Genomic DNA, 25671 nt, shown 5'->3' with positions numbered 1-25671 from the left:
GAGGCAGGGGTAGGAAGGAGCAGGAGCTGTTCTCCACTACACTTTGGGTTCTAGGCTATCCTAAGGCTACATAAGATTCTCGGAAGCCAAAAACTAAACAAACAAACTGCAAAGTGTGACCTGGTGCTAGTATTTTTCCCATCATAACTTTCTAAGTCTCTCTCATTAATTTTGATTAGATTGAGAAAGGGTTAAAGTCTTCATGGGGGTGGGGGTGCAAAGACAGTCCGGCCTGTTCTCAAAGCCTGGCCTCTGTCATTCGCGTCATAGATTGGAAAGAGAATTAAGTAGCCACATAAAGAGCGGGCACCCACCCGACTGGGATCACAGGGCCTCCTGTGCCAGACTGAGGCGGGGCCAGGAAGATCCCCACATAGAATGGCTGGCCACAGCTCTCCCACATACTGTACCAGATTGCTTTGTCTCCATGTTCCCAGCTAATGACCTGGACAAACCTCTCCTTGTGCTTATCTAACAAGCAACCCCAGTTACAACCATCTCCATCCTTCCCTTTACTTATTGTTCTAGTCTCTTTAGACACACACACACACACACACACACACACACACACACACACACACACACACACGGATTATGTTGCCTCCTGGTGGAGACTGCCTCCACTTACCCTGAGCCTCCTACAGGGTTTCCCCAGCACTCACCCAGCACAGGGAGCTGTGGGCACCCTTTGCCTGGGCACCTCTGGGCTCTTCTGACAAGTTCTGTCAGACAGGTGGCTCAGGGTAGCTTCTGCTAGCCATCCCCAATACCCTTTTCTGATTGGTCAACGCAGAGCTGACCCACCTCCCACCTCCCAAGGCGGGATACCAACATTCCAAAGGCTACCTGTTCACTGGACAGCTAAGTCAAGAGCAGTACCTCTGGGTCTCATCACTCACCAACCCTTCCCACCACAGCCACCAAGACCTACTCCCTGAAAAACGACAACCCACAACCACACACAGCCCAGGGGAAAGTGTCCAGTAACTCAGCTGCTTGCATGCCCCAGCTCACCCTCAGAAAGAGCTTCCTGAATTCAGAGGGGGAGGCCCCAAGAGACTCGGTGCTTTGCTAAAACCCAAGCTGATACTTTAGCAAACTAGATTGTGACTCATCAGTGGGCCAGAAAATCAATTTGACCATAACCGGCATTTTAAAAAGAAAAATTATCCAAGTGTGTCACATATATGGAGAGGAAGTTTTATTGCCTGAAATGTGTGTATTGGTTTTGTGTTTATGTATGTGTGTTGGACGCTGAGTCATGAAGCATTTGTTTTATTTATTCTTGGAGTTAGGGACCAAGTCCAGAGCCCTGCCCATGCTAAGCCACACCCCCAGGCCTCAAGATTCAATTCTTTATGTGGATCACAGTCAAGCAACCCTTATGCTCATCCTCCCACAGTGAACGGTGAAGAAAGCTAGGACCGAATAAACTCAGAAGGAATCAAATTCCAGAAGAGCTGACAAAAAATAGAATTAAGTATTTTCGAATCATTTTAGTGCTGGGAGTTGAACCCAGGGCCTTGCGCATGCTAAGCAAGCATTTTACCACTGAGCGAAGGCTGACTCGGGCCTTTTGAAAGCCCAGTTCTGAGGGGCCTTTGTCCTGAGTATGCTGATGTGAGAGCAGAGTTAGAAGGGCTACAAGCCCCTCTGCACACCACTCTTTCGACCGTGGGCCAACCCCTTGGTTTTGTTTTTTATGTTTGTGTGGACGAGCTGAGAACTGAACCACGGCTCTGAATGTGCTAAGCATGGGCTCGACACTGAGCAACTCCTCGACTGAACAAACTTTGCATAAGGCATTTGGAATCACGCAGAAAGGAAAACCAGAACATTTCACTATATTTTTACATTTCCGGGACATTGCCTTTATTTAGGAAAGGACACATATGTTCCACAGTGCTTGTGCAGAGGTCAGAGGTCAACTTTTAGGAGCTAGTTCTCTCCATCCACCATGTGGGTCTTGGGGATTGAAGTCAGGTTGTCAGGCTGGGCAGCCAGTACCTTCACTCTCTGTGTAACGGCCCTGGCTGTCCTGGAACTCGCTCTGTAGCCCAGGCTGGCCTTCAATTCACAGAGACCTGCCTGCCTCTGCCTCCCCAGTGCTGGGATTAAAGGCATGCGCCACCACTGCCTAGCTAATGTTCTTATTTTCATTACAATTCTATGCATATCTACTCACTGTATTTTCTATTTATATGACATTCCACAAAATGACTAAATTTTAGTGAAAGAAAACATTAGCAATTGCCTAGGACTAAAGCTTTAGAGAATTTAATGATAAAAAGGCAGAAGGAGAATTGTAAGACATTAGAATTGCTCTTTTTTGTTTGTTTTGTTTTTTAGACAGGGGTTTTTCTACATAGCCCTGGCTGTCCTGGAACTCTTCATGTAGACCAGGCTAACCTCAAATTCATGGAGATCTTCCTGCTTCTGCTTCCAGAGTGCAGGAACTAAAGGTGTGCTCCCCTGCTGATTAAGCATTTTTAAAAAACATTAACAAGAGGTTGAAGTTGGAGTATTGCCACAAGTTTGAGGCCAGCCGAGGTTACAGAATGAAACCCTAGCTCAAGAGCAAAAACTAACATCAAAACAAAATAAAAAAACCTTAACACACAATGTTATGGATTCTTCGGGGTAAACCTCTCTCATCTGTTCTGGGTTGCTTTCTGCACTGGTCCAACTTGGAGGGAATACAACATGATAATACATAGGAAAAGCCTGGGATGCATCCAGAGACAATATTTCAGAAAAGAAGTGAAGCCAAAGCCAAACCTGGGTGATTGGGGGCTCATATATGGAGCTCCAGTCCTTGGGAAGCTGGAGTAGGACCTCGTGTGTGTGTGTGTGTGTGTGTGTGTGTGTGTGTGTGTGTGTGTGTGTGTGTGTGTTATTTTAAGTAAGTCATACCTCAGGGTTAAGGCGATGACCAGAGCTCTGGGAGAGCCTGTCTTGCACATTCTAACACAGATGGTGGTGTGACCAAGTGGGAAAGGCAGGAGGAAGAGGCAGGATGGGAATAAGAGCTACCTGGAAAATCTATTTCCTTTTTCCAGGTTTCACAGCCTCAGCACCAATGCCGGGCACAGAGTTCCCAGACTCTGCCTAACCTGTGGCTTGCTACACCTCCTCAGCTGAGCCTCAGACAGAGAGTCTCTTGGCCTGTTTAATTTTTATTTTAATGTGCAAAGTAGCAGGCTTCCTTGTGCCGTTTTCACACCGACTTAGTTTTGGTTGACCCCCACCCCCACCCCAGTCCTCTTTCCCGATTGTGCCTCATTTTCATCATCCCAAAGAGGGATGGATAACCTGGCTCTATTTCTTCTCCAACGGCAGACAGTGGAGCTTTCGAGTGAGTGCGTACTTACGCCAACCCTGTGCTCCCCGCCCCCGCCACACACACACACGGGCATCTGAACTAGATACTGAGAGATATCCAGGTTTTAAAACCTGATATGGGACCGTCGAGGTGACTCATTGAGTAAAGGCACCTGATGCTAAGCCTGATAACTACCTGGTGGAAGGAGAGAACCAACTCCTGGAAATTGTCCTTTGACCTTCGTGTGTGTGTGTGTGTGTGTGTGTGTGTGTGTGTGTGTGTGTGTGTGTTGTGAGAGATTTGGCAGAGAGAGGTTTTGAGATTCTATTGGGATCTACACAGAAGCAGCAATCTTTGGACTAGATCAGGTGTCAGTTATTCTGTTAGTTTCACTATGTGGGTATAATTTGTACTTTTAGGTCAGCCAAACCAACGTCAGTGCATACCTGCCTTAGATTTTTGTTTGTTTGTGTTTTTTTTGTTTTTTGTTTGTTTTTTCTTTTTCGAGACAAGGTTTCTCTATGTAGTTTTGGTGCCTTTCCTGGATCTCGCTCTGTAGACCAGGCTGGCCTCAAACACACAGAGATCCACTTGGCTCTGCCTCCCGAGTGCTGGGATTAAAGGCGTGCGCCACTGCCGCCCAGCTTAGTTAGGTTTTTATTGCTATGAAAAGACACCACGACCATGGGACTCTTATAAATGAAAACATGTCATCGAGGGGCCTCACTTACAGTGTCAGTGATTCCATCCATTATGATCATGAAGGGGAGCATGGCAGTGTGCAGGCAGATGTGGTGCTGGAGCTGAGAGTACTACATCTTGCAGGCAACAGGAAGTCAACTGACTGTCACACTGAAGGAAGCTTGAGCAAAAGGGACCTCAAAGCCCACCCTGACAGTGACACAATTCCTCCAACAAGGCCATACTTCCTCATAGTGCTACTCCCTTGGGGACCATTTTCTTTCAAACCACCACAATACCACAGGTCAGGAACTTATATATGCAGCACTTGTGGCAGTGCCGGACAACTCCAAGAAGGGAGCATCGCTGTTCCTGTTTTTCTCATTTAGAGTCCTTGCAATTCTGACACCATGACATGGGTAGGGGTTTTATGTAGAATATAGGGAGGTAAGCATTTGAATTCTTCTTGGTTGTATAATAAGTCGTCACTCCCATCACGCTTTCATACCAAAACTTGGGTTCAAATTCTGACCATGATGCTCATTAATTATGTGACCTTGGGAAAACATATTAATGTCTCTGTAGCTCAATCACCTTTTAGTACTTTATAATCAAATAGGGGTGGCAATGGCAAGGGTGAGGTTAGTAAGGGGTGGAGCTTCTGGGCAGTTGTTGGGGGTGGTGCAAATAACAGAAACTCTTAGGCTACCTCTTGGAAGGGTGAGGAAAGTTAGAGAGAGGCTGTGAATTAGCTCACGAAAAGGTGGTTTCCAGGTGCCAGGAAGGATGAGAACCATGACAGGGAAGGGGATCTAAAGGTGACTAGCTCTCTCCTAACAAAGGCTATTAGGGTCCAGCCTCTAATAATCTTTTTCCAGGATTTCAGGAAGAGATGATACCAATGAAGAGAAATAATCTGAGGGAATGGATCTAAGAACACTGAGCACTTCAGTCCATTGACTTTATTCTTCTCATACGAAATTCTATCTACACAGCTTCAATTCTATTCTCATACTTATCTCCTCTCTGTCCCTTCTCCTCCTGTCCGTCCTCTCATAGTTCTAAGTTCTTTCCATCTCCTTCTCATCTTCATCTTTGTCTTCGTTCATATCTCCGTCTTTGTTCCTTCCTCTACTCTCCCCATGACCCATCTTCACACCGACAATCAGCAATCCTCTGGCCCTGCCCCTTTCTGGTCGGGAGGGGTAAGTCCGCTCAGAGCTAGGAAACCTGTCTCATAGCTTGATGCACCTGGTATGTAAAAACCCTTTTGTTCTAAGTAAGTTGCTTGAGGGTGCCACTTGGGCTGTGTGAGAAAGGGGAGTCTGAGCTTAATTTGCAAAAGAAGCAAAATACCTACCATCTGCCTGGTCTAGGTGGTGTCTCCATGTGGATATTTACCTAGCAGGTGGTCTGGGGAGATTATTCTGTCTGCCGTTTGTCCCTGGATACTTTAGTCCAGAGCTGGCCCTGGCTTTGTGCGCTTGCTAAATGAGATAATTTCAGAAAGCAGACATCTGAATTCTAATGTTAAAAAGAAGCAGAAAGCCTGGAAGCAGGAAGCCTTGCCTGCGTGACTGTATCCAAATACCTTAGTTGTATATGCCCATGGAATGATCACTCCACACTGTTGAGACATTCTTAGGAAAAGAATCAACTGGGGAAGCTATGATAGCACACATGAAATTCATAGCAGAAAACAGCTGATATATTCAAAAAGCCAAATAACACCAGTACTCCTTGAGCCTTGTCTTCCTCTAGAAAAATTCCTTGATTCTTCCAGGTAATAGCTTTGCCGTAGTCAGCTGAATTCTTACTTCATATTTCTGCATCCTGCAGCACTCTCCCTCAGCATTTTCTTGGTTGGAAGAACTTGCCCTGGTGTACCAGACTTTTTCTTTTAGGCCACCAACCAGCTCCCAAATCGTGACATGGAGCTTTGTTAGTTAAGAATGCTTGGCCTTGCTGGGCAGTGGTGGAGCACACCTTTAATCCCAGTACTCCGGAGGCAGGGGCAGGAGGATCTCTGTGAGTTCAAGGCCAGCCTGGTCTACAAAGTGAGTTCCAGGAAAGGAGCAAAGCTACACAGAGAAACCCTGTCTCGAAAAACCAAAAAAAAAAAAAAGAATGCATGGCCTTACCTTAGCTCTTATTTTAATCTGTTTCTCCTTATCTTTGTTTTGCCTTGGGATTTTTACCTTTCTTTCTGTATATCTTACTTTCCTGCTGTCTCTATGTCTGGCTGGCTGAGACCTGCCTGGCGGGCTAGCTGGCCCTGGGCGTCTCCCTCTCTTTCTTCCTAGTTCTCTCTTTTCCTCTTTTTTCTCTTGAGCCCAGGTTTCTCCTCCTACTTATTCTCTCTGCCCACTGGTCCTGCCTATCCCTCTTCTGCCTTGCTATTGGCCGTTCAGCTTTTTATTAGACCAATTGGGTGCCTTAGACAGGCAAGGTGAAACAGCAACACATCTTTTCATAATTAAACAAATACAAACAAATGTAACACGCCTTTACACAGTTAAAGTAATATTCTACAGCATAAAAATATGTAACACATCTTCACATACTTAAATATTCCACCACATCCTGGTCTTTCTCATTCTTCTGTGGCTCTCTGCTTCCCACTCAAATTCCAGGAAGGAAGGTCAGAGCACCTTTAGCCAGGCTACCTGCCACCGGCTCATAGGTGGAACAACAGGACCTTAAGCTGAGTGCCCATCTTGCTGCCTTCAGGTCCCATTCCTGAACAGGATGGATGCTGGGTGGGCAAACTCACAAATGTCCAGCATGAAGCCAATGCCACCAAGTGTCCCAGCCCAGAAGCCAAAAATGCCTTATGAAACTCTAAGCATACATAGAAGATATTGGGACAGCACCCTGGGGTGAACTGGCAAGGAGATCCAGGAGGGGGAGCTTGGCTGGGAGGGTCTAGCTACCTTTGGCCCTACTGCCCCAGCAGGCCTGAGGGCTGAAGGCAACTCTGTGTGGGGCCCATTAGTGACTGACTATGTGGAAGCTTGAGTTTGTGTGGTGAAACTTCAGCCCATCTGCCTATGCTTTTCTCCCCCTAAGTGTTGTTTGTTCATTTGTTTGTTTGTTTTTAATTAAGTTGTTGTTGTTGCCTTATGCTACCTGTTTTTTCAATGTTAGGGAGAGAACCTATGGTATCTTTTAAACCCCAAGTTAAAAGTTTTTTTATTGTTTATTTATTTTGTGTGTATCTGTGTGGTTATGCTTCTGTGCCGTGGTGTACAAGAGAAAGTCAGAGGACAGCTTGTGAGAATTAGTTCTCTCCTTATACCATTTGCATCCTGGACATTGACCTCAGGTCCCCAAGCTTGGTGACAAGTGCCTTGAGTCATTTCATCCGACCTGACCTCTTAAAAGGGGCCTTGGCCACGCCCGGCAAAGAGTCAGGAGTGGTGACTGGCTCGCCTGTGCTGAGGCGCTGTCCGGTGGACCACTTTCCTCAGTCAGGGTTCTGTTTCCACAGAACAGAGGCGGATCCTCAGAGAGGCCAGGGACGCCTGGCCCTTGAGGCCGGTTGAACTCCATGCCCTCCTCCCTTCACTCTCCTTCCATAGTGTACGGGAATGAAGGTCTGTGGCTGCATCCTGCAGGGTGAAGACAGGCACTGATGCTCTCCATGCAAGCAGAGGGCTCTCTAAGCAAGGGGAAAGAATTTACTGAAGACTTTGTAACCAGTGATGTCGTTCGAGGACCGAAGAGGTCATATAATCTGGACGGATAGACATTTTTCCTCAACCTTTTTCTGTCCTGTCTTTTTTTGGGAGGGTGAGAGGCAGCGGCTCTGAAATTGTAACTGTTTTATTGTTACAAAAGTATGCTCAGTACTCAAACCTCTCCCCAAATGAAAAGGCACAATAAAAGAAGATGATTTCTTTAATTATAGCCTTTTCCCCCTGCCACCTGGTGCTAGGATGAAATTTAGGGCCTCTGGCATGGCGGGCACTCACTGTACCACTAAGCCACACCTCCAGCCCAGGAGATGATGTCTGGACACTCAGCTCCCACCCACACACTGTTTACACAGCGGTTCCTGTGTGTTCGCATTCCTTTGGACTGGTCTTCCTCCTCAGTCAGATCCGTACTTTACTTGAAAGCCCTTGGCCACAGAGTCCGAGCCCAGCTCTTCTCTCCAAGCTGGAACTTCTACAGATAAAGGGAGTCTCACTTCACAGATTACCTCTTGCAATCTACTTGTTTTGGGGAGGGGGCATTAAAATTCCCCCCCACTTCCACAGAATCTTTCAGATCTCAGGTAAGCCTTCTCAACCTTGGGAGCAGCGCCCTTCACCTGACAATAACTATTTCAATCCACTGCTCCCTCCGCGTTCATACGGTCAGTCCTAGAAGTTAGACCCTCTGTCTCATTATCCTCGCCACATCTGTCATTCCCAGACAAATGCCTTGTCAATCAGACACTGGGGCGGGCGCAATGACTGAAAGTCAATCAGAAGCTTTGATCAAACTACAGTTTTTGTGATCTCAGTCAGAAGCAAGGAACACTTGGGGTCCTGCAGTGGTTATTTGATGTTTCTGTCTTTTCAGAGTTACTGAGTTTCTTACAGTGTCTAGACACGATAGATAAGAAATATTTGGGGGCTAGAGAGTTTGCTCAGCAGTTAGGAGCACTTGTTGCTCTTGCAGAGGACCTGGGTTCAGTTCCCAGCACCCACCTGGCAGCTGACAAACATGTGTAACTCCAGTTCTAGGGGATCCGTCACCCCCTTTTGACCTCAGTGGGCACCAGGCACACAATGGGGCATAGATGCATCCACGCAAAACGTGCATACACTTAAACTAATAAAGCATTTTTTAAAAAGAGATGTTTCTGTACTCACTGGAGCAGCTCTTTTCAGAAAAACATCTGCTCAGAGAAACATCTGGTCCTGCAGATGTTTTCAGAAATGAAACATTTCTGATTTAGAGAGGAAACCTCACTGAGTTAGACTATAACTTAAAAATGATACTTGGAAAGTGCTGGATGATCAAAACCTAGCATTCTTGGATAACTTGTAATTTGATTTAGTAAGTTGAGGAATTTTACAACCATGTTAAGCTCTTTCTCCTCCGGTCTGGAAGGATACTTGGATACTTGCAGTGTAAAGATGTAAATGTTGTGATAAGGTGGGCATGTGACTTCAGAGAAACTCTAAGTACTATATCCACCTAAATGAGAATGGATATGGTATTAAGAAACAGACTCCTGTTGGAGAAATGGCTCAACCATTAAAGGCTAGGCTCACACCAAAATATAAGAAACAGACTGAAATAAGACAGAGAGTATAGTGAGATATTTTGTTCATATTATTTATAAGATATTTAAATAGTTATTTCCGTTCACCTCCTAGTAAGTCTTACAAGACAATCTTAATTCTCATCACACCTGCTCTAAGTTTGTAGCCGTGAAAGGAGAAAGCATATGGACAGACTCGCTCGTCACATCTCTTACCTAATTGTCTTCTTCCTTTCTGTCGGTTGGCTTCTATTTAAAATTTTTTTATTTATTTATTTTATGTGTCTGGGTGCTTGACTTGCATAGATGTTTATGCACCACATGCATGCCTGGTGTCTGCTGAGGCCAGAAGAGGTGTTGGATCCCCAGAACTGGAGTTGCAGATGGCAGTGAACTGTCAAGTGGGTGCTGGGACTCCAACCTGGATCCTCTGGAAGAGCAACCAGTGCTCTTAACTGCTTAACCCTATGTGTTCTTTTAGAACAGCAGTAAGCACTGTTAACTGCTGGGCCATCTCTCCAAACCCAGTTGACTTCATTTTTATATTTTGTTATTATATAAAATGTATGTTTTGGTGGTTTGAATTTTTTTCTTTTTTAAATAGAGACTTTTTCTGGCTGACCGTGTTTTACTTGATTTTATTTTTAGATTTGAACCTGTTTCAAAGAAATTATTCTGAGTTCTGTCAAATGCCATGAAAACATTTACTATAACAAATTCCTTGTGACTTAAAAAAAACATTATCTTCAAAATTAATGTGTCAAAGGAGAAGTTTGGGGCCAGTGGAATGGCTCGGTGAGTAAAGGGTGCTTACTGCCAGAGCCTGGCGGTGATTCCAAGAATCCACATAATGGAGGGAGGAGAAATGACTCCCACAAGCTGTCCTCTGACCTCTACTTGAGCACTATGGCATGCATCCCTTTCCCCCAGCAAAATAAATAAATGCAAAAATAAAAAAGAAAGTTCATCCCAGCCAGCCTATATTTTAATATGACCTATCTGATTGAAGCCCTGGCTGGCCTTGAACTCAGAGACCTACCTGCTTCTGCCTCCCCAGTGCTAAGATTAAAGGTGTGTGTCACTATGCCCAGACATGCAAGCTTTTCAGATCAGGAAGTTGCCTGCCTAATTATAGCACAATCATCCGACACAGGAAAGCAATGCTGAATCAAGGATGTTGTCTGGCTCCTCAGAGCTAGCGGGCTGCTGTGATGTTCACCTTTGGTAGGTCACATTCTTCACGAGTTTGACAGCTCTGAAGAATGTCTCCATTGAGCTTCTTCAGATCTTCATACAAAGCAACAGTTTCTGGTGAGTGAGCCAGCCGCATCTGTACTTAGAATTCTTCTTTGGGAGGATTAGGATTTTTTTCACAATGGTAAAAAATTAGATTTGAAGTACAAGGTACAATGTGACCACTTTGGAACTTGAGGGGGACGTGATCCTTGTAATTATAAGCTGTAAGGAGCTCCTTGTCATTGAGGTAGCTCATGAGAGAAAGCAGTGGAAGGAGAGTCTCTGCATGACCAAACTCAAGGAGGTGTGCAGAAGAAACTGGGCGAGACCTTTCCATGTGCTCAACTGCTTTGTCCAAGTTCTGCAAGGTATCCTGAGACAGGATGCTGCTGCACGGACTACTAGTAGTATACCAATAACTTCTTTTCCAGCATTCTTTCAGATCACTTAACTATTCCAATAATTTTGCATTGTCTTTGTCAGGAAAGCATACCAAGGGAAAAATATTTAAGGTTTATTATATATATATATATATATATATATATATATATATATATATATGAATGACTGCTTCTTCTGCATGCAGGTGTGTGCACAAATGTAAGTGCAGTGCCCATGGAGACCAGAAGAGGGTATTGGATCCCCTAAAACTGGAGTTAACAGGTTTTTTTTTTTTTTTTTTTTTTGAGTGCCTTGTGGGTGTTGGGAACTGAATGAACCTAGGTCCTCTGGAAGAGTAGAAAGTGCCACTGAGCTATGTCTCCAGCCCTAGCCAATAAGATTTAACACCTTCAACTGTCACATCAAATGGACAGGTGAAAAAAAAAAGCTACCTAAGTTAAATCTGCATTTAATTGTTTACTGGCATTTGGGAATAATAACAATGATGATGATGATAATGATGATGATGATAAATAATCCCTTTTTAAAAAGCATTCTGAATTTTGGGTCCAGTTTTGAAGGCTTTGTATGTGCTTAAAGAGCTGTGGAGTTCCTTCCTACTTTAGTTACAAACGTCACAATGACCAAAAAAGTCTTGTTAGTTTGTTAATCATTCTTGGAAGGAATATACCTGCGACCTCATAGGCGGCAACCCCAGGTGGCAGTGCGGCCACACCCCCTGCAGGAAGTGGGTGCTGCTGTCCACACAGCAGCGCTTGTGCTCCCAGGTTCCACCCCCCCACTCCCCCACCCCCACCCAGCCCCTTCCTCTGCACGCAGAGCCTTCAGGTCTCAGGCTAGCTGATGCTGTGACTCAAGAAGGCGACCAGCACCCTAGGTTGAGGGGGTGACATCATAGCTAGTTCCTGCTGAACCTTGAGGCCACAGGGTGCAAAGCAAGAGAGCAGCCCCCCAGCCAGGGCCACAGTGGACACCGTGGAACCCCTTCATGTGTTTTTGTAGTTTTATTGAATTGTTGTTTGTTTTTGAGACAGCGTCTATGATGGCCCAGGCTAACTTTGACTCTGATCCTCCTGCCTCAGCTGAGATTACAAGTCTGTGCCACTATGTTTTTCTAATGTGCTAGATTTCACACTTGATCTTATCCAACAGGTGGACAGGCGATGTGTTTATTTTAATATTTTTATTACATTTATTATCTTGTATCTATGCATGGGCATGCCTGTGGAAGTCAGAAGAGAGCTTGCGGGAGTTGGTTCTCTCCTTCCACCCTGAGTATTCGGAGGGCTCACACTCAGGTCCTCGGGGTCTCTACTCACTGTGCCGTCTCTCCCACCCTCGGTGTTTCTGTTTAAAAAGACGCTGTCCCACGCAGGTGGACTGGGGAAGCCTTGATGGCTTCTCCCCCTCCTCACTAGGGTAGGTTTGCCTGTGGCTTCCAGATGAACAGAGCATTTCGTCTGGACTGACACAGGGACTCAAAGGACCCGGGCACATGTGTGCCTGTGATCTCTGTGTATACACAGTTATAGGACAGTTTTCCGATACCGCAACTGCACATGAAGATACACATCTGAGGCTGAGGATGTATGCAGCTCCAAGTCAGAATCCTTGCCTGGTATGAACAGAACCCGTGTTTCTATCTCAGCATCACCAAAATTAAAATAAAGACATCAACCCAGGAAACCTAAAAGCCCTGTGGGCATACCTGCTTTGTTTGTAGAGCCTGTCAGAGACCCGCTGGAGCAGCCTTGGGAAGGCTTTCTCCCAGGCCAGTGGGACTCTGGGATTCTGTAGTAAGTGCGGTGGTGGCTCTAGGTTTTTCGGTGGCTTTGGCAACTGATTTCCCGATTTCCCCTATGCAGTCCTATCTTGGTTTTTAACCTGCAACTGCTATGTAGAACTCCTGACTATTGCAAAGTACACGCAGGCTGGTGAGTTTGAGGAGCCCCTTCTCAGCTGTGAAAAAAGTGATGCAGACATAGACATGTGATTTTGTCAAGTTGTATTTTAATTTCCTTTCTGCCTGCCACTAGGATAAAAAGCTTATAAAACAGGAATTAGAAAGTGAATGGTGTGTGTGTGTGTGTGTATGTGTGTGTGTGTGTGTGTGTGTTAAAATCTTGCTGTGAGCTGGTAGTCTAGGGATAAACTCAGAGTCCAGGAGTGTCCCCAGTACTGGGACACTGCCACCTGTGCGTCCCTTAGCTGACTTCCAGCAGACTGGGCTAGTCTAAAATTAGGACTTTAAAAAAATACTTTTATTATTATTATGTGTATGAGTGTTTTGCCAGCATGTAACGCTGAGTCCCATGTGCATGCTTGGCGCCCCTGGAGGCCAGAAGAAATGACTTCAGCTCCCCTGGTACTGGAGTTACATATGGTTATTAGCTACTATGTGGGTGCTGGGAATCGAACCTGGGTCCTCAGGAGGAGCAGCCAGTACTCTTGACTACTGAGTCATCTCTCCAGCCCCAGAGGCAAGGACTTGAAGCACATCATCTTTTTATTTGCTGGGTCCCTGTGACAGTGGATACAGTTCAGGAATGAAGTTTGTTCTAAACCACCCCTGCACTTCCCTTTTGAGTCTCTTATCCTACATCTGAGCCTTCCTAAAGCACCCTGGGAGTTTCTGAGTTATAGGAAGCTTGGGAATTCCCTGGGGGGACCATAAGGATGAAACCCTAGAAGCAGTGGGACACACTAGCAAAATCATGTGGGAGTGGGCTGGCAAGATGGCTGAATGGGTAAAAGGGTTTGCCATCAAGCCTGCCAGATGTTGGAAGGAGAGAACAGATTCCTGCAAGTCGTCTTCTGACACACACACACATACACCAAAATTGAAATACTTATTTTCCCCCTAAGACAGAGTGGCACATGCCTTTAATCCCAGCACTCGAGAGGCAGAGGCAGGCAAATCTCTGAGTTCAAGGCCAGTCTGGTCTACAGAGCGAGTTCCAGGTCTACATGTAGAAACTCTGTCTCGAAAAACAACAACAACAAAATGAAGAAGGAAGAGGAGGAGGAGGACATAATTATCACAACCTGTATTTTCAGGGTTGTATTCTAACTGCCAGTGGAGCAAGATATTTTTACTAAAGACCTGGTTCTGGGGTAATGCACACTGCCCTTCCTTCCTCATGGACACAGAGCTCATTCCATCTCCAAGCATGCTGGGTGGTGGGAGTACTTCCTCTTCCTCTGCTACTGAACATTCCAACATGGCAGAGACACAGGCTCACTGTAAGTACTTCTTACACCATAGCCCCTGAACCTTCCAGCACGGATTTGCTATTCTGTATTTCTTTCCTTGTTGCTTACAATTGTTGCCTAGTTGTTACATGTTGTCAAAGGATTGTGAGGGAGTGGGAGATTGCAGTGGACAGAATGTACAATTTGGAAGACCAGGCTCCATTTATATGTTTTTGGAGGCCTCAGGATTGAACCCAAGGCAATGTGTATGCTATGTAATTACTCTACCGCTGAGTTACAGCCCAAAGCTCTGGGCTTTCTCAGGTAGGATCTCAGAATGTACGCCATGCTGGCCTGGAACTTGCGCTCCTCCTGCCTCTGCCTCCCAAGTACAGGCAGCTTCATTTAGCAGCTTTCTTAACCTTGGCCAGGTTGGTCTGCTTTGTGAGCCGTCATTTCCTGCCTCCCGTAGACGACCGTCTGCCAGGGCTCCTCACAATCTGCTTCGCCGTTCAAACGATTTCACAAGTATAGAAATGTGTTTGAAATTCTCTCCACCTCTCTTCTCTTCCCATCCTTGCTTCCTTTTCTCTCCCTTTCCCTCTCTTTTGCTGGGGATCAAACCTGGGGCTTCAAGCAAGCTAAGCATCCACTTACCACAGGACTCCAGCGCTGGCATGATCTCTTATTAGAGTGTAGTCGACTTATGAAAATAGGAGACCATGTTTGTCTTAGTTAGCTTTCAGTTGCTATGATAAAAACACCATGACCAAAAGCTACTTGAGGAAAATGTTCATTTCACTTGTAACTGGAGTCTAACATGGAGAGAAGTCCGGGCAGGAACTGATGCAGAGACCATGGAGGGGTGATGATTACTGGCTTGCTCCCCATGTTGCTCGGCCTGCTTTCTTCCACACCCCAGGACCACTTGCCCAGGGGTGGCACAGCCCACAGTCGCCTGGAGCCTCCTACATCAATCATTAATCAAGAAAATACCCTACGAACTTGTCCACAGGCCAATCTGATGGAGGCGCTTCCTTAGTTGAGATTCCCTCTTCCCAAGTAACCCTGGCATGTGTCAAGTCAACAAACAAGATCCCCCCTGCAGCCCCCCCTCCCCCCGCCCCCAAGCACAGTGTTGCACTGCTGGATTACCAGGGTGGTTGCTGGAGTCAGTCAGGCCTCTCTATGCCCTTGTTCAGATGGGCTCCTCCACACTTGGCTTTTTCTCTCAGGAGGAATAATGGTACGACCAGAAATAATGACTTCACAGCACTGATGTGAGGTTGGAAAGAGATGACGCACATAAACCTCTCCCAACAGTACCCAGTACACAGGATATACTGCGTTTGTTCAGTTTCTTCACAGTCATGACAGAAATACCTGACACAAACAGTTTAAGGAGTTCTTTTAATTTATGGCTTCCCATCTTTGGTTCCTGGCTCTGTGGACTTGGGTCCCCTGCTCACAGGCAGAAGAGCATGGCAGGAGGGACATGTGCACCTCGTGGTGGATAGGAAGCCAAAAGGCAGGAAGAGGCCAGGGACAAGATAACTCCAAGGACTGCTCCTAATGACCTACTTCAACCAGTTAGGCCCCACCTCCTGAAGTTTCCAGCACCTCCCAAAATAGCATACCAGCTGGGGACCAGGCATCAGATACATGAGCCTTTCTGAAGGACACTTCTTATCTAAACCATAACAGTTAATAAACACAAGAAGTAGCAGCTGCTGGATACTAGGGAAAGAGGATTATCTGGGGGCAGAAAACAGGGAAAATTAGGGTCATGAGGGCACAAGGTAGAAATGTCAGTGGCTACAGTTAGCCGTCCAGGAAGGCTACCTATCAGGACTGTACTTCTGGGTGTCTTTGGACAATAGTTGGAAGATGGGTTGTCTGGCTGCAAGTGGAACTCTTAGGAAAGGCATCCTTAATACCTTACAGTTTGGATGCAGAGGAGTACAGACTGAAAAATTCTGAAATAAAGTGGAGGGCCTGTGAGAAAGCTCACCAGTAAAAAGCATTTGTCACCAAGCCGAGGACTGGAGTTTGGTCCCCAGGACTCATGGTAGAAGGAGAAAACTCACTTCTAAAGATTGTCCCCTGATCTCCAGCTCCCCACGCCACCCCACAAATAATAACTTTAAAAAATGTAAATAGAGGGCAATTGGTCTGAGGCAGTGCTGGCTCTCTGGAGTAAAAGTCTAAAATGGAGCAGACAAGGCCTCCAGGAATGTTCGCAGGTCAGCTAGACGTGGAGGGCGATTGAGAGCGCATAGTGGTAGCTTCAGACTTCAGCCAGGAACAAACTCTTCAGCAGGGCCCGAGGGTCATCAGCCCGTGGGATTTGCTGCTGAAGGCCGGAATCCTGCACAGTCCAGCAGGCCAGTGAAGAATTAACTGAAGCTTCCTCGGCCTCTGGGAGTGCAGAGTTTAGGAGGCGCGGTCTACACACCCAGATAGGAAGAATGCTCTTCCTTAACATATATGTAAGGGCCTCGGAAGAATATCCGACCTGCTTTCCCGTAATAAGAGACTAGATACAGTTATGTCTGTAAAGGTGTGGTGTCAGAAGGTCTACCCACTTCCAACCGAAGTTCTTTAAGATGCCTGGAATTGAAGAGATTAATAATCTGGTGCAAGGGATGAGGAAGTAAGAGAAAGGTTTTCTAGAGGTCAAATGTGGTCTAACACCCTCATCGGATTGGAAAAGGAAACAGAGGCAGGGAGTTGGCGTTACCCGCTCAAAGTCATATAGGATTCAATTCTCCGAAGCTGTCTATAGCTTTCCCCCCGGAAATCCGACACTTCTCTATTCTGTCCCATCTGGATGAGATAAGGAAGAAAATTCTAGCTTTGTTTTGTGGCGGCTTCTGAGAGCAACAAACAAGTCCCCTTTAAGGGAGTCCTCCAGTCCCGGGTCTGGCCGGCTTTGATATGCCCCCGGTGTTATCCCGTTGGCCGTTTTGTGTGGCTTCTCGCCCCTTCCAAGATTCCCAGCCAATCACCTCTTTCCTCTCCTACTCCGTTGGGCTTTCAGGAATGTACCATATGGTCCGGGCCGAGGGGGGGGAGAGAGCAGGAGGGAGGGAGTGGCAGCTATGCATTCCTTTACCTTCTGCTTGTGACCCGTGAGATTTTGATAGGATCCAGCCTGCAGGTGGCAATCCGGTCCCCAAGAACGAACTCTAAGAGCGAACTGCTGGAGCACCGAGCACGCGCGCCCCCGTTGGCGTCGGTGGTCTAGCCTGGAGGGCCGCAGCCCCCGCCCTCCCATGTGCCCGCCCCGCCCCGGCGGCGCCGCTCCTGCCGCCGCCGCTGCTGCTGCTGCCGCGCCGGACGCTGCGGGCTAGCGCGCGGGGGCTGCGGCTGCGTGTCCCGGCGCGCGGCTGGGTGGCCCCGCCGGCCACGAGGGCACAGCAGCATGAAGCAGAGGTGAGTGCCGCGCTCCTGGGGAGCAGCCGCATCCCGCCCACGCTGCGCCTCGGTGTGCCGGGGGTCGGCGGCTGGCCCACGGCGGCTTTGGCGCGGGTGACCGCGGCGCCCCGATGCGTGGCTGGAGACATCCCTCCCGGGCAGCCCCGGGGCTCCGGCTCCGTTCTGTGCCTGGAGCCTCTCTCTGGCAGACGGGTGCGTCCGGAGCGCTGGCCGAGCTGCTGCGCGGGCGAGGAAGCCCCTCTGCGCTTCCCGCGCTGCCGGGCCGGTGTCCGGGTCCCTGACCTCCAGGAATCCGGTGCTAGGTCAGGTCGCGCCCGGGGGGAACTGAAGAGAGCTGTCTCGCTAGTAGGAGCGGGACTAAGCGGCTTGGACTGGGTGTGCCCAAGGCGGCTTTGTAGGAGCGAAGACCCAGCCTGGGGAGTGGGGCTGCGCTCCCCGATGTCCCTAGTGTGGAGCCCAGCAGGCGCAGTGTGTGGGTTGCTGAGGTCGTTATGGCAGGTGGCCATGAGGGAACTCTTGACATTTCCGTCTGGTGGTAGACTGAGTGGGGTGCAAGCAACCACCGAGGCCTCTTATCTCAGCGCTGTCCCCCTTCCTAACTGCCTTACAAAGTGACAACACTGTTGGAGGTCCCCGTGGCACACTAGACATCTCTCGCTTAAGAATAACCTTGAAGAGCCCTACCCAGATATGGGTTTGTCTGGTGTTCTCAGACAGCCAGCCGGCGTGATGGCCGATTGCAGGTTTCTGGCGTCTCTGCTTGGCAGGGATCGCATCATCCAGCTCTTTCACAATTGTTGCTGGGAAGAGGGGGTCCTTCGGGCGCCTCAGCGCAATTGGGGTCGTGGGTCAGCCTTGTATCTTGGCTGATTTTTTTCTCCCGAGTCTGGAGACAAAGTTATTTCCAAGAATATACACCACATCCGTATTGCTTTGATTTTAGTGCTTAAGTCAAACATTAATTATGGCTCGTGTGAAATGGATTAATGCAGAGCAACGGAGATCATTTCAGACAGTCGTATTTGTTTATTTAAAGTGTGCCTTGGATGGAGAGAATAGCATTTAAATACCAGGACATCAGTGTGTGTTTGGCCCCACTTGACTGTTCGCTACATTCACAATCATTTGGGTTGATGGTGAGAGAGAGTGAGATTTTTATGATGAGGGAGACATCTTACAGATTGCTGCTGCCAGCAGGAATATTTTCACTCATGACCCAGCCACAAAGGATGCTGTTCATTGTGGCTGCCTTCTGTGAGCACGTTTCCCAAGGTCCTTTAAGAGGATATCGTAAATTTCATACTTGATTGCCACATGCACTCCAGTCACATATTTTAGCCTTACGGTGAGCTTTTCTTATGCTCCAGGCTGTAAAAGTCTTAAAGTATCTTTTAGTGGTCTGCTAAGTAGCATGAGTTGATTTCAGAATTACAGCCAAGACCGTGTTCGGTGGCTTGTTCTGCAAAGAGTCCTGTAGAACTTGGACCCAGTTCCTCAGTTAGAGCTCTTTTCTGTGTTTAGGATAGTGTCAACTTTTGAGAAGTCTAAAATGTGACTGCCAGCCGGTTGGGGCTTTCACCCTACCAGGGTGTTTGTATCCTGCGGTTTCTAGGTGTGGGAGAGAAAATAATGTGGGAAATGTGCTTCACACAGTGCCCAGGACATAGTAGGTGTGCTTTGCACAGTGTTGAGCGTGCCTTGTGGGTGTTCAGTAGGTCCTCTTTGATTGGAAGACCTGGGTGGGGATGGAGTTGGGCCTGGTGTCCTCCTCTCCCTCAACGGGGAGACCAGCTCCCCTCCCTCCCTCTCCCATTCTTGGCTTTCTAGACATTTTAATAGGAGGTTGTAAGTGAAACACTTCTGGCCTGGGAGAAATTAAAGAAGGAAAGTTGAGGTTTCCCGTCTGTCTCATGCAGTTTTTGGTTGTTGCTATAGTGTGTTGGTTGTTTTGTTTAGAGACAGGATCTCTTTCCGTGTATTCCAGTCCGGCCTTAACTCGCTGGCGCCGTGCTCTCCAGCCTTCTGTCTGAGCTCCTCCGTGCTGGGTTGCCACTACATCCTTCTGACCCTCACCTCATGCTCGTGGGCTCCTTTTTTTTTTTTTTTAAGATAGGGCCTCGTATAATCTGGGCTAGCCTTGAACTCCTTATTAGCCATGGATGACCTGCCTGATCCTGCTTTGTGGCAAGGGAGCTCCTGATCCTCCTGCCTCTACTTCACGAGTGCAGAGTTAACAGGTGTGACCCACCACACCCAGCAATGCGTTGCATTTTAAGTATTTATTTTTATTTACAGATGTGCATGAGTGTGTCTCTGTGTGTGCCACGTGTGTGCAGGTGCCCTTGGAGGCCAGAAGAGGGTGTTAGATCCTCTGGAGTTGGAGCTACAGGTGGTTGTGAGCTGCCTGACCTGGGTGCTGGAAGCCGAACTCCAGTCTTCTGGAAGAGCAATGAATGTTCCTAACCACTGAGCCATCTTGCCAGATCCAGTGCTGCATTGTGAAAGACAGGATGGTGCCTTCCTTAGAAGAGATCTTAAGTACCACCCAATAGGAGAGCTGACCCTTCCTTCGATCTGTTGATTACTCTACTTCCCCACACAGGGTTTCTTTGTAGCCCTGGTTGTCCTGGAACTCACTCTACAGACCAGGCTGACCTCGAACTCACAGAGATCTGCCTGCCTCTGCCTCCCTGGTGTTGATTACTCTTGTAGGTGAGGATTTTACTTGGTGGATTGACATGTCCAAGTGAAACTGGAATCATTACTTAATTTTCCCAGGCAGTGACATCTGAGAAGTGGCCAGGGCGGCTGAAGCTGGACCAGCAGGCCCGGGGTAGCTTTCGTGGACTCTGCTCTGGGCTCGGCAGGGAGCCACCGTTTGCCTCCTCCCTTCTTGCGACTGGTCCTATGAGCAGATTAAAAGGCTATCAGAGCTAATGTACTCGGGGAAATAAGAACCATCATTGGTTTGTTTATGTTGCATGATATTGGGCGTGACATTTTTACAGAAGGCGGCTCTGGATTCAGTAACTGCGCTTTCTTTGAAGAGATGAGTTCCTTTTCCTTCACTAGTTGACCCTCTGGAGGCAGGTGCTTGGGCCTCACTCAGCTAGGCAAGCCCTCTGTCACTGAGCCACACCCCCAGCCCATGTCATCGATTCTTGACTGTAATGTAGTCAAATTATAGTACAGTGTCTCCCCAGTCTATAGATGAAGGAACAGGAGTGACGTGATTGGCCCTGAGTACAAATCCATTGATCCTTGAATTGGATTTCTCGTGTTATGTTCTTTCCATTGATAGCTCGGGAGGAAGACACGCCCACACCCCTCTTGTTTTTAGGCGCTGAAAGGTTTATGGCAGATGGTTGTACTTTTCTGATTGCTGGTAAGCAATGTCGCTGCTCTTTGATTGCTAGTCCGTGCCTGTGCTGGGTGCACACCAGCTGTCTACTCCTCATAGCTGTGTGTGACTTATTCTAGGTATTCCCCATGTCATCGATGACGAACTAGGCATTGAAGAGATCCCAGGGCGAGGAAGTGACAGAAAGCCCTGGCTGAGAGCAGGTCAGCTTCGGGTCATACTCTGGGCAGTGTCATCCCAGCCCCGTGCTACGGTGGTGACTAACGGCGAGACTTTGGGGTTCTGACACCTGTTATTCTCTCCACCCCTACCTCCACTTTCTGCAGTGGACAGTCATTACCTTAGGGGGGAAAAACAGAACTGAAAAAGACATTTATCTTGGGAGAATGTGAAGTATTTAATAAAACCAGACAGGAGGGTTATTAGGACCACAGAGTGGAAGTGGTTCAGGGTGGGGGAAGTGATACTCTGACCCACAGCCGGTCCTCAGTCCTCAGGCCTCTTCACCTTTTCACTGGTTGAAACTGTGGCGTTGGAGACCTGGCGCTTTTGCTGAGGTCTGCAGAAAGGCAGGCGCTTCTTTTCTGCTTTCTCTGGAAAGCTGAACACCTGCTTCCTTTCTGGTGTTTAGCTTCCACAGATAACACAACACATTATCCAGTTATGTGGGAATCGGAGGGGACGACGTCGTTTGGAAATTTACCTAAAATCCACGGGGTGGACTTCCCCTCCCCTTCCAGCCAACCTCTCTGTCATCTTTGGCTCCATTTTTCAGAGTCCTCTGAGGCAGTGGGATTGGGTGGGGTGGGGTGGATGTCACACACCTGGATGCTTAGATACACCATTCGGCAGATCCAGTGAGGCTTGGTCATACGTGATCAGCTGTTTTCTTCAGGGTGGGTCAGCTGTCTGAAGGCATGCAGATGTGATACTGAAGATGGGAAAGCAGTTTCCTTTAGCCCTGCTGTTGAAAGGCTTGTCTCCATTGGCTGCTTAGATTTGCACAAGAGGATGGAAAGACTGTTGGCGTCTTAAAAAATGAAAGGAAGGGATCATCCTAGTAAAGATTGGAGAAGGGGGGCTGTGGGCTTTACCTCAGGGAAAGCTGGGGGGACGGAACTTTTTGCTGAGCAGGAAGGGCCCTGGTGAGAGCCTCTGGTGGAGCCCTTTTGTGTCTGTCAAAGGCTTCTCTCTGTGTAGTGCCTGGCTCTGGGGTTGAGACTGGCTGTGAATTTGAGGAGAGGGGATGGTGGCCAGCAGAGGGGGCTTCTGCACTGGGAGTGTCTCTAGGTGCTGTTACATTGTATATGCGGTGAAAGATTCATTCTGGTGAACTTTGGGAAGGGGACCACATGGCCAGTGACCGACTACTCACTGCCGTTGGCTTCTCCTTACTGCTTTAAAATAGATGTGCAGGTCTGTGGGCGTGGCCCTGTGGTAGAGCACTTGAACCCTAGCACCATTTAAACTGACAAAGTTCTACTTTGTTTGATCCAATCCGCTCTCTCTTTCTTGCCTCTGCCTCTGGAGCCTAGGAAGGCTCTCCACCTTGGGAACTTGGGAGAAGAGGGAGGGAGGAGAATACCCCCCCTTCCCCTAGCTGCCCTGTGATTAGGGATTTCAGGGGTCTGGAATGGGGAAGGGAGAGGTGGGGAGAGCAGCCTGCTGGAGCTGTTGGGCTAATGACAGTCCTGATCACATGATCAGGGTGGCAGACACTGGAGAGCCCTGACTGAAGCCTGTGTCCTGAGTTCTCTGCAGAGTCCTGAGTCAGCCTGGGGGCAGCCAGTTGGAGTAGGATCCAGAGCTGTTACCGTCCCTCTAAGAGGGTAGTGGTCTCAGGATCCCCTGCAGGCCTTCGGCTCTGCACCTGTGCCCTCACAGACTCCTGTGACTTTTCCTGTGTGTAGTCCTGGCTGTTCTGGAACTCACTCTGTAGACCAGGTTGGCCTTGAACTCAGAGACCCACCTGCCTCTGCCTTCTGAGAGCTGGAATTAAAGGCATGCGCCTCCACCACCTGGCAACTCCTGTGACTTTTAAAAACCATAATCAGACTTCTCCCTTCTCCCTGGAGTCACCTGAGTGAAATGCCCTCAGGAGATAGGTTAGGTAGCACCAGGTTTACTCATTTATTTATTTTTGTTTGTTTGTTTTGAGACAGGGTCTCACTATGTCACCCCTGGCCTGGAACTTGCTACGTAGACAGGGTTGGACGTGAACTCAGAGCTCCTCCTGCCTCTGCTGCCCAATTAAAGGTGTTGGGATTAAAGATGTGTCCCTCCATGTCTGGCCATATTTCTCTTAAGTGTTGCATTCTGGAGCATTTGGAGAACCGTACAGGGCAGTAGAAAGTTCTTCAGGGGCCATGGGCTGTGCTGTGGGATCTAGGAAGTGTTGAGTACAGCCTAGTTCCCTAGTTCCTATCTTTTCCTTCCTCTCCTTTTTTTTTTTTTTTTTTTTTGGTTTTTCGAGACAGGGTTTCTCTGTGTAGCTTTGCGCCTCTCCTGGAACTCACTTGGTAGCCCAGGCTGGCCTCGAACTCACAGAGATCCGCCTGGCTCTGCCTCCCGAGTGCTGGGATTAAAGGCTCCTTTTTTTTTTTTTTGCCTGGCGTGAGTTTCTCTTTTAAATTTTCAGTGATTTTATTTTCTATTACTCTGTATGTGTGTATATAGTGGTTAACGGTGTATGGTGTGTGTGTATGTGTGTGAGTGTATGGTGTGTATGTATAGTGGTTAACAGTGTATAGTGTGTGTATGTGTGAGTGTGTGTGTGTGTGTGTGTGTGTGTGTGTGTGTGTGTGTGTGTGTATGTATGTGTGCGCGTGCACGCGCACGCTCGAGCCATGGCACACATGTAAAGGTAAGAGGGCAGCTTTGGGGAGCCGGTTCTTTCCTTTCACTGTGGATTCCTGGGATCCCACTCTAGCGATCAGGCTTGAGCCCCAAACACTTTTGTCTGCTAAGCCATCTCGCTGGCCCTGGCATGGGTTTGCATTTCCAAGGTTCAAGCCCAAATCACTTGTCATTATCTTAGTTTCTTTTTTTTTTTTTTTTTTTTTGGTTTTTCGAGACAGAGTTTCTCTGTGTAGCTTTGCGCCTTTTCCTGGAACTCACTTGGTAGTCCAGGCTGACCTCGAACTCAGAGATCCGCCTGCCTCTGCCTCCCGAGTGCTGGGATTAAAGGCGTGCGCCACCACTGCCCGGCTATCTTAGTTTCTTTATGGATAGGGGGCAGGCTGGGGAGCCTACCTCTGTATAATTAATTAGCAAGTGGACTTTTAGAGTGGAGCCTTTGACCCAGGTAGGCCTTGACCAGTGGGATTCACTTATTTCCCTGTGAAGATGGAAAAAGGAAGTATTTAACTAGAGGTTTGAATTTGGTCAGTTTGTTTCCAAGACAGGTAGGCTATTCTCAAAACCAGCCTTGCAGAGGTGGGGGGTGGGAGTCAACCATGTGTCGTTGGTATTTTAAGTGCCTCTGAAAAGTGGGCCTGATGGTCCGTGACAGCAGAGTAGCCACCATAGTTACTGCTTACCTTACCGAGTGACCGTACTCCGGGTCAGCGCTTTCTGTACACACAGCGTTTCCCCCCTCCCCGTTTTACGGTAAGTGTCCTTAGTGTTCAGAAAGGTCACATCCATAAACTCAGTAAATTGCATAAGCTGAGCCTGTAATTACCGTCATAAAACATGAACCATTGAGGAAGCAAAGCGGGGGGGATTGAAGAGGAAGAATACAGCGGTAAGTTGAGTCAAGCCCTCGGGATTCTCTGAACACCGTGTGCCCAGCCCCGGTAGAGAAGGCGGAATAAGGAGAGCTGGGCCTGTGTCACACTCAGAGCCAGAGAGCAGAGGAGCAGGGAATTCCCCTAAGGCTTCAGGTGGTGACACACTCCCACTTGACATATTTATTGAAGAACTTCTGCAGAGGCTGCAGGAAGTTACCATATTTGTGGGGGGACAGCACAAAAGCAGTGAGCCATCCTGTATGGTGATATGTGATGTAATCGGTCAGGAACCCTGAACTTGGAGTGGCGAGCAGAGGTACCCCGCTGCAGTGCGATACTCTCCGAGGCTGGGTTGTTTGTCTCTTGCACATTGCAGTGAGGCTGTCTAGACTTTACCTGGCCTCTGTGGTTGAGGCGGGGATGTTTGTATTTTGCCAACAGGGTTGGGTTGTTTCTGTAGCTCTTCCCCGAGGACCTTGGTGGCAGGAAGGGCTGGGCTACCTCCCCTTCCTGCAGACTGCCATTGATTGGGTGTCTGTCCATCACCACTGGGGATCTGTTGGCTGGTCCTCTTGTCCTTGCCTGGCCACTGCTTGCCAAGATGAGCGACAGGTACTCCAGTGGCAGGGTAGGCCTTCCTAGATGACATGCTGCCGCCACACCCTCTCCCAGGTGTTCTGATAATCCTCATGGTCACGGTTAGAACCACGTTGGTACTGCCAGATCTTCCTTGCGGCCATGATACAACCCTGTTCCCGCTGTGACCTCGGAGGCTGCTAGTGTTTCAGACTCCTCTCTCCCAAGACTCCACCTTTTGTTCATCTTTTGAGGTCACTTGCTCCATTTGGGGGCTGATGTGGACAAAGGCCTACTTGGACGTCTCGGTGCTGAGTGTGCTCAGTGAAATACAGTTTTGCATTGTTTTAGTCTTCTATTTTCCAAGACCTTTGGGCCACTTAGGTCCATCCCAGTGGAAATGGCTTGTATACCCTGGAAACAAGTCAAGCGTCTTCCAGCCTCGGCTCCTTGTGTACTGACTTGATGCCATTTG

The 25671-nt window shown here is 48.1% G+C and overlaps 1 protein-coding gene across 13 annotated transcripts in view; it reads left to right on the top strand.

The window, feature by feature from the left end:
- Positions 1-25671, top strand: part of Mical3 (microtubule associated monooxygenase, calponin and LIM domain containing 3) — a 211163-nt gene that overhangs the window by 2623 nt on the left and 182869 nt on the right. The window contains exon 1 of one of the 13 annotated variants that reach the window (XM_052721447.1): positions 17394-17525. The exons of 11 other annotated variants lie outside the window; for them this stretch is intronic. The gene's annotated coding sequence lies outside the window, so the exon portion shown is untranslated. Of the gene's footprint in view, positions 1-17393; positions 17526-25671 lie in introns of those variants that run through there. One more of the 13 variants, XM_052721449.1, reaches the window with a different exon arrangement.

This window comes from Peromyscus californicus, unplaced genomic scaffold (assembly GCF_007827085.1).
Source record: "Peromyscus californicus insignis strain IS unplaced genomic scaffold, ASM782708v3 Scaffold_6__1_contigs__length_162567912, whole genome shotgun sequence".
Lineage (NCBI taxonomy): Eukaryota > Metazoa > Chordata > Mammalia > Rodentia > Cricetidae > Peromyscus > Peromyscus californicus.
The sequence above is the reverse complement of the archived record's forward strand: the minus strand, read 5'-3'. Positions and strand labels throughout refer to the sequence as shown.